This window comes from Triturus cristatus, chromosome 11 (genome assembly GCF_964204655.1).
Source record: "Triturus cristatus chromosome 11, aTriCri1.1, whole genome shotgun sequence".
Lineage (NCBI taxonomy): Eukaryota > Metazoa > Chordata > Amphibia > Caudata > Salamandridae > Triturus > Triturus cristatus.
In genome coordinates this window covers 401,414,901-401,426,121 of record NC_140594.1, presented here as the reverse complement: position 1 = coordinate 401,426,121, position 11,221 = coordinate 401,414,901, and positions in this window count along the sequence as shown.

Sequence of the window (11,221 nt, the reverse complement as noted above, 5' to 3'; positions counted from 1 at the left end):
GGGTGCAGGTACCAGAGCATGGCGGGGTCTGTAGCCCCACAGAAGGGGAGGGGGTACCTGTACCTTTTATACCGCATAGTCACACATGCCAATGTCCAGCCACCACCAAGTGGCACTGCACATTGCTTAGCAATCGGGGTTCGCTACATCTCTAAATACACATATCGTTTTTAAGTTTCTTAACTTTTAAAGAGATGTTATTTTTCTTATGCTTTCTCTTTACAGCTACTGTTGTTAGGTGCTATCTATACCATGTGTGATATTTAGTTTGTCCTATTATTTTACGTAATGTTGAAGATTCCAACATGCTCTTGGCTAAATGGCCAGGACCGACATACACCCGCGACATGGGGCCTCCTGGCTCCAACTGCCAGGGTAGATTAAAAGTAGCACAGATAGGGCACTTGGGAGCTGTGGCAACTTTTGCTTTGCTGCATTTGAGCGTCCGTATGCAGCGTACATAGTTCACTTTAACATTCACAAACTCCAGAGTTGGGTAGAGGTACACTAATTTGATATGACTTTAAGGGCAAATTAGGAACACCCACTGAAAGTGCAAAGAGCAACAAGCGCTGAAAGACAAACACCCAGCTGCTGCTGCGGAATTCTAAAAGCACGCGAGTGGTGCGCCACATCGAGCGATCTGTTTTCAATTATCGCACCCGCGTCTGGCACGATAATTCAAAACAGATGCCACCCGTGCGGGTAACAGCAAGCAATAGGGTGTGAGCAGAGCAAAGGCGGGACATGCACCCGCCTTTGCCCAACTGCATGTTCTCTTGCTAGAAAGACGCACGCAAAGCCCAATAGCCTGTACGAAAAACAAAAACACACGCATGAGCGTGAGGTGAGCTTGGTGAGCCTTCTGAAGCCCATTACTAAAAGTCTCGCAGAGCGGCGCATGCGTGCTGCTCTAGGCTCTACCAAAAAACTGAGGTTTTGAACTGAGAGCCTGAAGCTCACTCACCCTCCTTGCTGAGGTAATAGCCACAAGAAAGACCGTTTTAAAAGACAGAAGTCTTAAGGGACAACTATGTAAAGGTTCAAACGGGGAACCCATCAAGAAAGTTATAACAAGATTTAAATCCCATTGAGGAATAACAAAAGGAGTAGGCGTAAACCTATTGGTAAGGCTCTTAATAAATCTCAAAACAATGGGAGATTTAAATAAAGACGGCTGATCCGGCAAACAAAGGAGCGCTGTTAAAGCCGACAAATAGCGCTTAACAGTGGCCACAGCACAACCAATACAGCGAAAACTGAATAATATCTGACAAGTGGGCATTTGAAGGATCAATGGATCTCTCCACACCATTGAACAAATCTGGACCATCTGGAGGAGTAAATTGACTTAGTGGCATGTCGCCTGAACGATAAAATAACATCCACCACATCTGGAGGGAGAGAGAAAGAACTCAGGTTGTCCCGTTCAATCTTCAGGCATTAAGGTGCAGGCTCTGGAGGTGAGGGTGTAGAACCTGCCCCTGCGACTGCGAGAGGAGGTCTGCCCTGAGATGGAGACTGAGCGGAGGGTGCGCTGAGAGGTGAAGTAGATCTGTGTACCACACCCTTCTTGGCCAATCCGTAGCGATCAATATAACTTGGGCCCTGGTCTTGGCGAATCTTCCTCAGAATCAGAGGAATCAAGGGTATGGGAGGAAACGCGTAGAGGAGCTGTGAACCAACTGAAACGCATCCCCCAGCGCCCCCTGCATCGGATACTGGACTGCAGAACGACATGCAGTGCGCGTTCTCGTGAGTGGCAAAGAGGTCCAACCGAGGAGACCCCCACATCTCGAAGATGTGATGGACCACTCGTGATCGGCCGAGTAATGCCGACTGAGACTGACCGCGAAGGGAAGGAAGGAAAGCCTTTAGTGACAAACGTATCGCCCGCAATTCCAGAAGGTTGATGTCAAGCAACCTTTCCTCTGGAGACCAAAGACCTTTGACCTCCAGATGAGCACCCCATACTAGAGTGGAGGCATCCGTGATTATTGTGGCCACCGGCGGAGGAGGCTGAAAGGGATTTCCTTGGGGCAGGTTGCCCTGCACACTCCACCAACTCAGATTCTGACAGACTCCCTGAGATCTCCGTTGTGTTGAAACCACTGCCTGCGGAGGCACCACTGGAGTGCCCTCATGTGGCAGCGAGCATGACTGACCAACAGTATGCAGGAAGCGAACAGACCGAGCAGGCAAACTATCTTCAGAACCGGAACGACCGCTCCATCGTAAAACAAAGGAATAATTTCCTGAATGTCGAGAATTCTTTGTGGAGGCGGAAAAGCTCCACACACAGTAGTATCCAGTACCGCCCCTATGAACAGGTTGCGCTGAGAGGGCACCAGGAGAGATTTGGGCACATTTATTGAAAAGCCCAAGTTGAACAACAGCTGAGTTGATACTCACAGATGAAGAAGCACCATCTCTGGCGACTCAGCTTTGAGCAGCTAGTCGTCCAGATAAGGGAAAACTGGAATCCCCGACCTCCTGAGATGAGCTGCCACCACTGCCATCACCTTTGTGAAGACTTGAGGTGCAGTAGTGAGACCAAACCGTAGGACAACAAACTGGTAGTGCTGCGACCCTACCGTAAAACAGAGATACTTCCTGTGCGACTTCAAGATGGGGATGTGAAAATACGCATCCTGTAAATCGATCGACACCATCCAGTCCTCTTGCTACAGTGCCAGAAGAACCTGAGGAAGTGTCAGCATCTTGAATTTCTCCTGTTTCAGGTAAAAATTCAAGACCCTGAATTCCAGAATCGGACATAACCTACCATGCTTTTTGGGGATCTGGAAATACAGGGAGTAGCATCCCTGACCCCTTTCCTGCTCCGGAACCACCTCTATCGCACCTTTTTGAACAAAGCAAGGACCTCCATCTGTAGAAGAAGCAAATGGTCCTCCGAACAAAATCCTTGGTAAGGAGGAGGAAATTCCCGAAAGGGAAGGGCGTACCCATTCTCTACAAGGTTTAAAACCCAAAGGTCTGACGTGAACGATTTCCAACCCTGTAGAAAGTGAGACAACCGACCCCCTACAGGACCAACATGATCCAGGATGGGGGATCTAGGGCTGCTTTCCTGCATTACCAAGGGGAGCAGGGGAAGTAGAAGAGGAGGAGGAGAGATTATGGACCGACCCATGTTGGCGACCTCTGGTTCTTCCTCTATAGGACTTATACAGAGAATTTTGCTGCTGTTGCTTGCTGCTGAGGTTGTCGTAAGCTACGAAAGGAGGACCTTCCAAATTCCCGAAACTTCCTATAGCCAAACCCCCTTGACTGGGTTTGTAAACCTAAGGATTATGCCGTGGCTTTGTTATCCTTGATCCTTTGAAGAGCAGAATCAGCCTTCTCTCCGAAAAGTTTAGAACCTTCAAAGGGCAAATCAAGAAGGGTAGCCTGTACGTCTGGGAAAAAACTTGAGGATCTAAGCCAAGCCTGTCTCTTGGTGACTCATAACCCTGGCCACCGAATCAGCTGTATCGAGGCCAGATTGTATAACCTGTCGAGCAGCAGCCTGAGCATCCGACAAAACCTCCATAAAATTCCCCCGCTCTTCATCAGGCAACTTGGGTGCCAATTGCTTAGCGGAAAATGTATGTATTTACCAACAAACAGGTAGCATTGGTTAACTTTAGTGCCATGCTAGAGGATGAAAAGACCTTTTTAGCCGATAACTCCAACTTTTTAGAGTCCATGTTGGCAGGAGCCTGAGGAAAAGCACCTGAAGATTGTTTAGAACAGGACGCCTGCACCACCAAACTTTCCGGAGACGGATGTGTAGAAAGAAAGGGAGGGTCTCCTGGAGCAGATCTATATCTTCTTGCCACATATTTAGATACAGCAGGAGAAGACAGCAGTTTACGTCAAACCTCCAGGATAGGCTCAGTTAAGGTTTCATTAAAAGGCAACAACGGCTCAACTATGGAAGAAGGCGAATGCAAAATTTCAGTGAGCAAATTCGGCTTATTTCAGCAGTAGGTAGTTGCAAGTCTAAAAGCTCCGCAGCCTTTCTGATAGCGATATGATATGGAGCTACCTCTTGAGGTGGAGAAGAAAGCTTCCACTCTGGGGAGGTGTCCAGGCCACTTGCCTCCTGAATTCCTTAGAAATCGACAGATTCCTTTATCTCACTCTCTTCAACCTCCTCTCTCCGATACTGTTCTTCCTCCAACAGTCTCTGCGTCTCACTCCTCGAGCAAAACCTCGGTTGCGGTGTCGGCGGCGCCGTTGGATGGAAGGCAGGAAGGGTGCCTGGGCATAATGCTGAGGCACACCCAAATTGAAGGCCAGCGGACCCACGGGACCCGAACATGCTCCAGAGGAGAAGGCTGCCTTGGCAAATACTCCATACATTGCATTTAAAAAATGCGTTGGATCTGAACCTGGAGTAGGATATTGAGGATACGGAGTCGAGTCAGCATCCACACGAGGAGCATCCGACGCCGGAACAGCCGAATCCATTGGCGGAGCCACATGTTCAGTCTCGTGTACAGGAGAAGGATCATCCTGAACTGGCAAGCCCTCCGAGTCCGGCGAGCCCCTCGGCGTCGGCGACCGCGCCGGGGTACCTTTTGGAGAAGGAGATCTTTACGGAATCACCTGAGGAGATGGCGAAGGAGACAAAGTCTTTCTGATGACGTCGAGGAGCCGGGGAAGGTGATCTCTTCGTCTTCCCCTTCGATGAACAGCGCCGAGAGCCATCCCTCCTCTTCGTCTTGTACTTCTCGACTTCGAAGCATGCGAAGTCGACGACTTTGAAAGAACAGGAGGCCAAGCTTTGCATGGCAAAAGCAAAGAAGGAAAAGAGAGGGCGAAAAAGGTCAGAGCCTTTGGGTTCATTTTACGACAGCAGGAACAACCCTCCACGTCGTGATCCGACGACAAACGCCACAAACAGTCCTCATGGGGGTCAGTGATTGACATATGAACCCCTCACACTCTCTACAAGGCTTAAATCCTGACTTCCTCAAAGTCGCCATCGCAAAGCAGCAGTTAAACTGAAGAAAAAACAAAGAACCTCAACCCAGTATGGAGAGTCCCAGAAAACCGTTACATGTCGACGGCGCGAAAAAAAGGGAACGGACGTCATCACGCCGACGAGGCTCTCTTATGGCTCCAGTGATGTCATGCGGAGTCGCGAGCGGGGCCATAGCATTGTGATGTCCTCGATGGCGTGGAGAGCTAGGAAAAAGTTTCTGCGGAATGCTGGCGCAGGGGATATTCAAAAGGGGAGGAATCCACAGGCAGATGTATCCATCAGAAATCAGTAGTTAATGACAACGCGTAGTTACGCTGTTTTGACAGTTACATTTCTCCACTGAATTTAGCCAATGTAGTATGCTGAGTATCCAGCAGCATTCAGCTTTATTCAAAAGAACTCGGATGTGGGGGTTTCTTATGATTTCAGTAACTTGCACCCGCATACCCCTCTCAGTATAGTTGTTTTCAGAGAAATTAAATCGCCAAAAAAATTCAGTTTGCTTGAAAATATATATTTCAGCTTTTGACCTTCATTTGGGTTTTTTAATTCAGTTCTAAATATGCTTTTCCATCATGTTCGGTGCTTTATCTGATTGACACCATGTCAGATATTTCTAAACAAGGTCTCTTCAGACTCTGAAGGAATGGATCTTTCTGAAAAAAGGTCGATTTGCGTATGGGTTCACCTTCCTGTCGGAACTGGTCTTCTGCCTTGGTTGAATCGCAATTCAGCGGGTGCCGTGTGGCTGCTGGCTGCCAACAGGTGCAGAGCTTAGCGCCTCTCTCCGTGAGGAGTCCTACCTTGTGGTGGAAATGCATCTTTTCTTGGTATCACGTCGAAACTAAGTTTCTGGTGTCTTGGGTACCCCTTAAATCCTGGAATTAGGGGGTGTTAGGACTAGTAGCCTATAAACATCTAGTCCTGCAAGTGCTGTTGGTGTGGTTGGAGACCTGGGCTGTGCACAATTCCATCCTATCTGAGGTTCATTATGGCATTCGGCAGAGGGTGTGTACAGTCAAACAAAGTTTGAACTTGTATCTGCTAATGGCCAAATATACTAGAGCCAAGAAAGGAGTCCTCCAACTAGCATTCATGGATCAGAGCTGTGCTCTTGACAAGTGTAAATTGCTCTAAGCTCTGGTCCATTATTGTATTAATGGTGCGGGGGGGGGAGGGGGAGAGAATATATATATATATATATATGATACCAGCCTGACAGCGTCCAAACAAACAGGCACCGACTCCGTGAGTAGTTTCAGCAAAGAAAAGGCTTTATTCCAACGTTTAAGGCACAGACGCGTTTCGACGGGCACAGCCGCCTTGTTCACTGCATCCAGTTCATAATGTAATTGACATGTTTAAATAGTCTTAAGGTTTACACTTTTTCTAAATGATTGTCATGGTAACCAACATTAGAAAAAAAGGGAAAAAAAGGGAAAAAATAGACATAGTGAAAAGCCTATTGAGTATGGTTGTTATAGCAACCAAACAAAACGACTACCATTCGTTATCTATGCAACATTGACTATATAATATAATGGGGATAATGCAAAATAATACATTTAAAAGTAAACAAATGTACTAGGGTTATATTGTCACCCATAGTTGCAAACGAAAAGGCAAAATGAGTGAAAACAATTTTAAACATAATTCAATCATATGTTTCACCTCGGGGTTTTTAATATTGTGTTGGTTACCTAAATACATGTCAAATGTGAAAAAAGCCCACAGTAAATGTTTGTAAGTACAGTACTGCAATTAATGTGCACAAAAGCGGGGTATATACACGAGTTTTATGGTCAAATATCATGAAATGCTCAAAGAGACGAAATAAAAATGAGCAAATATGCTAGTGTCGGTAAGAAATTCAATTGTTCGTAAATGTAATAGAGCCCATGTGGGCTGTAGACAAGTGACCAATCATACCCATTGTGCATAATTACTTGAAAAGTTTTATTGTGGGCAAGTGATCGCAATTGAGATGAAAAAGTGAATCCTGTGGGTGTGCCAACGTTATTAAAAGAAGGGAGCGTGCAAGAACTGGACGCTAGGAGGAATGGATCATAAAGAGACAGAGAGGGTGTTTGGGAAAAGTTCTACAAATGAACACTGAGAGCTTCATCGGCATTCATCCCATGTGGGATTTTGGAATTGAGGAGAAGGATATACCTCGATTCCAATCTCCTTAGTGCCAGTTGCCTATTTCCTCCCCTAGGATTTTTGGGGACACTGTCAATGACAAAATAGGAAAGTTCTTGGGCTCTGCCTGCATGTAGTGAATTTATGTGTGGCTACAGGATAAGTTTGGCCATTGTGCACGATGGCTCTCAGATGTTGCAGTATTCGGACATGTGCTGGATGGATGGTGCTGCCTACATAGTTTTTACCACAGGTGCAGGACAGAACATACACGGCAAAATCAGTTTTGCAGTTAAAACTCCCTCTTATTTCAAAAGGTGTGTTTCTGAAAGGCATGTGGACCAGTCTGGTGTTTTTTCCATGTTTGCATGCTTTGCATTTACTGCATTTCGTAAATCCCTTGGGTGTTTGGAACCAGTTAGGTTTTTTAGTGATAACAGGTGCGTTACGCACTAGTTCTTGACGCATAGATTTTGCACGTCTAAAACTGATTAAAGGGGTTTTGGAACATGTTGGTCCTAAAATAGGGTCACTCTTTATATTGTTCCAATGTTTGTACAGGATTTTGCGTAGTGAAGTGTGGTATGCATTAAACCCTGTGATTAGTCTGGGCATGTCTGTTTTAATGGTTACATGCTTGGCCTGATTTTTGTTTTTATTTTTATTTGTTTTAGCAAAAAGGAGTTCTTCTCTAGTGATTTTCTCACTCCTAGTTCTGGCTTTGTTAAGGGTTTGTGTATCATATCCCCTACTTTTCAGTCTGTTGAAAAGGTCATTGGTCGATTTGTTTAGACTCTCTTCAGTGCTGCAGTTACGCTTCATTCTCAAGCATTCTGCATAGGGGATGCCTTTTTTGACACTGTCATAATGGAAACTATTAGCATGCAGAATTGCGTTGCCTGATGTAGGTTTCCTATATGTTCTTGTCTGGATCTTTCCATGGTTAACATACAGTTCTATGTCCAAGAATTGTATGGATTCCTTACTTGTATGGCATGTAAACGAAAGGTTCAGAGTGTTATTGTTTAAGTCTTGTGCAAACTTTACCGCACTTTCCTGTGTACCTTGCCATAACACAAAAATGTCGTCTATATACCTAGTATAGATCACGACATTTTCTTCCATTTCAAGGCTGTGAGTTGACATGAGTACTTGCTCCTCCCATCAGCCCATATGCAAATTCGCATAGCTGGGGGCGAAGCAAGTACCCATGGCTGTGCCCTGTAATTGTCTGTAAAACAATTTGTCAAAAATAAAGACATTGTTCTCCAGGCACCACTCGGCCATTTGTAGTAGCATGGATGTGTGTTTGTGTAAGTGTATGGGTCTTTTGTTAAGGTAATGCTCAAGTGCATGTAAACCGTCCCTATGTCTAATGCTTGTGTATAACGAGCATACGTCCATACTCATGAAGACATAATTGTCATGCCATTTTACATCGTACAATTTAGACAAGAAATCCCCTGTGTCTTTGGTGTAGGAGGGTAAGTCACATACAAAAGGCTGGAGGAAAAAATCAATGAAACGAGAGGTGTTTTCAAACAGTCCGCCAATGGCAGATATGATTGGTCTGCCGGGTGGATCGGTGGCGTTTTTGTGTATTTTGGGTATTAAATAAAGTTGTGGTGTGGTTGGGTAGTCGTTCTTAATAAAATCGAATTCCTGTTTGGTGAGGAGACCTTGACTTCTCCATTCATAAAGTGCTCTATGGTATCTTTCTTGTATACCTACGATGATAGTTGGTGTAATACGGCTATAGCACTCGCGGTCACTCAGTTGTTTTTGAGCCTCCATATTGTATTGGGTTAGCGGCCAAAGGACCACATTGCCGCCCTTGTCTGACCATCGCACCACAATGTCATCTCTTTCTTTGATTTTGTTCATGACAGTGTTGTATTCCCTCCTGCTTGCATTATAGGTTCGATTGAATTCTTGGCTACTTTTGAGCGCCAAGGACTTGAGGTCTCTGACAACATTATCTACAAAAACATCAAGGCCATCTCTCGGCATTATGGGAGTAAACACTGATTTAGGTCTGAAAGGAGTTGGTTCATACGGAAAAGTGTCAATGATATTTTCGGTTGGGTTAGTCGTAGCTGATGTTGGAACGCCTCGCTCTTCATTTTGCAAATACATCATATCCTGTAAGAGTCCCATGTCAGCCACTGTGAGGCCACTATTCGTTTCTCCACCATAACTTTCGTTGGCATCATTTTTGGAGATAGAGAAAAAGTGTTTTTTTAATTTGAGTTTCCTGACAAAATGAAACAGGTCAATCCGGGTCTGAGGATAGTCAAAATTGGTTTTATCACAAAAAGATAGTCCTAATGCAAGGATATTTTGTTCTTGATCTGTAAGTTCCATATTGGTTAGGTTAATTACTGTGTTTGCATTTTCTTTGGTGGTGCTTATCTGCGCTTGTTTCTTCTGTATTGCTGTTTGTTTGTGCTTTGTGTTTTTCTGGCCCCATCTTCTGTTTTTTCGCCGCCTTTTTCTCGTTGTTCCATGTTTATATTGCTGTTTTCCTGGCGTGGGGGGCGCGGGCGTAGATTCATTGTTCTCTCTATGCGTAAAAAACCCAATTCCTGAATTACGGTTGGAGTCATTCTTGGTTGCGATATGTTGGTGATGGATTCTGTTTCGGATTCTAATTCAGAACTGAGTTCTGATGCACTTGGTTCTGTAGTTTGTTTGTGAATCTGCTGCAGTAGACAGTTGTTGTCTTCGTATATTATCGAATTTTTTAGAGAAAGTATATATTCTTCCTTGCATATAATCATTTCTATCTCTTTGGAATTTTAAAGCTTTTCTGGCTTTAATTGATTCTTCATGTTTAGTCAGTCTTGTCTTCATTTCATCTAGCTTCTTTTGTATATCATCCTGGTTTTCACTTTTCTCTAGATCTTTCAATAGTGTTTCAATCCGGATTAACATTGTGTTGCGGTCGCTTTCAGCATATTTGATCAAAATTTGGAGCATTCTCCGTGAGGATTCCGCGCTGTTGTCTGCCCAGTCCTTCAACATTTCCGGGTTCGGATTTTCATATGTGGGGGCGACAAGGATCCGGAGGCCTCTTGGGATTCTACCCACATCAAGGTATCTTTGTAGGGATTTACATTCCCACCATTTCGCAATTTCGGTTTTTCTAAGTCTCTCCAGTTCTTGTAGCATTCTAGTAGTGTTGCTGACTGTCGTTTGTGCCGTGTGCCCAGCTGCCCCTGTCGTCGGCCCTGTGCCGGTTTCACCATCATTGAAAATATCTAATGCCGCCTGCTCTTGCTCTCTGATCCATTCCTCGGCCATTGTTGGAAAAAAGGCACTATTCTCTCTTTGCTGCTCACTGCCCGTCTAAGAATGCACGGGACTACCTCTCCCAGCAGCCACCTCTGTAACCGCCGGCACTCACACAGCCGCACCAAGGAGCTTACCCGATACTCCGATCGCCCTCCGGCCACCTCGAGGATCAGCCACTGTCGAAATTGCGGTGTCGTTTAGGTTTTCTCCGCTGCTAGGGGGCTCTGTATTTATCCTCTTGAAAGGAATACCAAAGACGTCCGTATATCCAGAGCTCCAGAACGAGGAGGGTCGGTGTCAAGATCCCGGCGGATCTCTTCATATGATACCAGCCTGACAGCGTCCAAACAAACAGGCACCGACTCCGTGAGTAGTTTCAGCAAAGAAAAGGCTTTATTCCAACGTTTAAGGCACAGACGCGTTTCGACGGGCACAGCCGCCTTGTTCACTGCATCCAGTTCATAATGTAATTGACATGTTTAAATAGTCTTAAGGTTTACACTTTTTCTAAATGATTGTCATGGTAACCAACATTAGAAAAAAAGGGAAAAAAAGGGAAAAAATAGACATAGTGAAAAGCCTATTGAGTATGGTTGTTATAGCAACCAAACAAAACGACTACCATTCGTTATCTATGCAACATTGACTATATAATATAATGGGGATAATGCAAAATAATACATTTAAAAGTAAACAAATGTACTAGGGTTATATTGTCACCCATAGTTGCAAACGAAAAGGCAAAATGAGTGAAAACAATTTTAAACATAATTCAAATGAGTTTTATGGTCA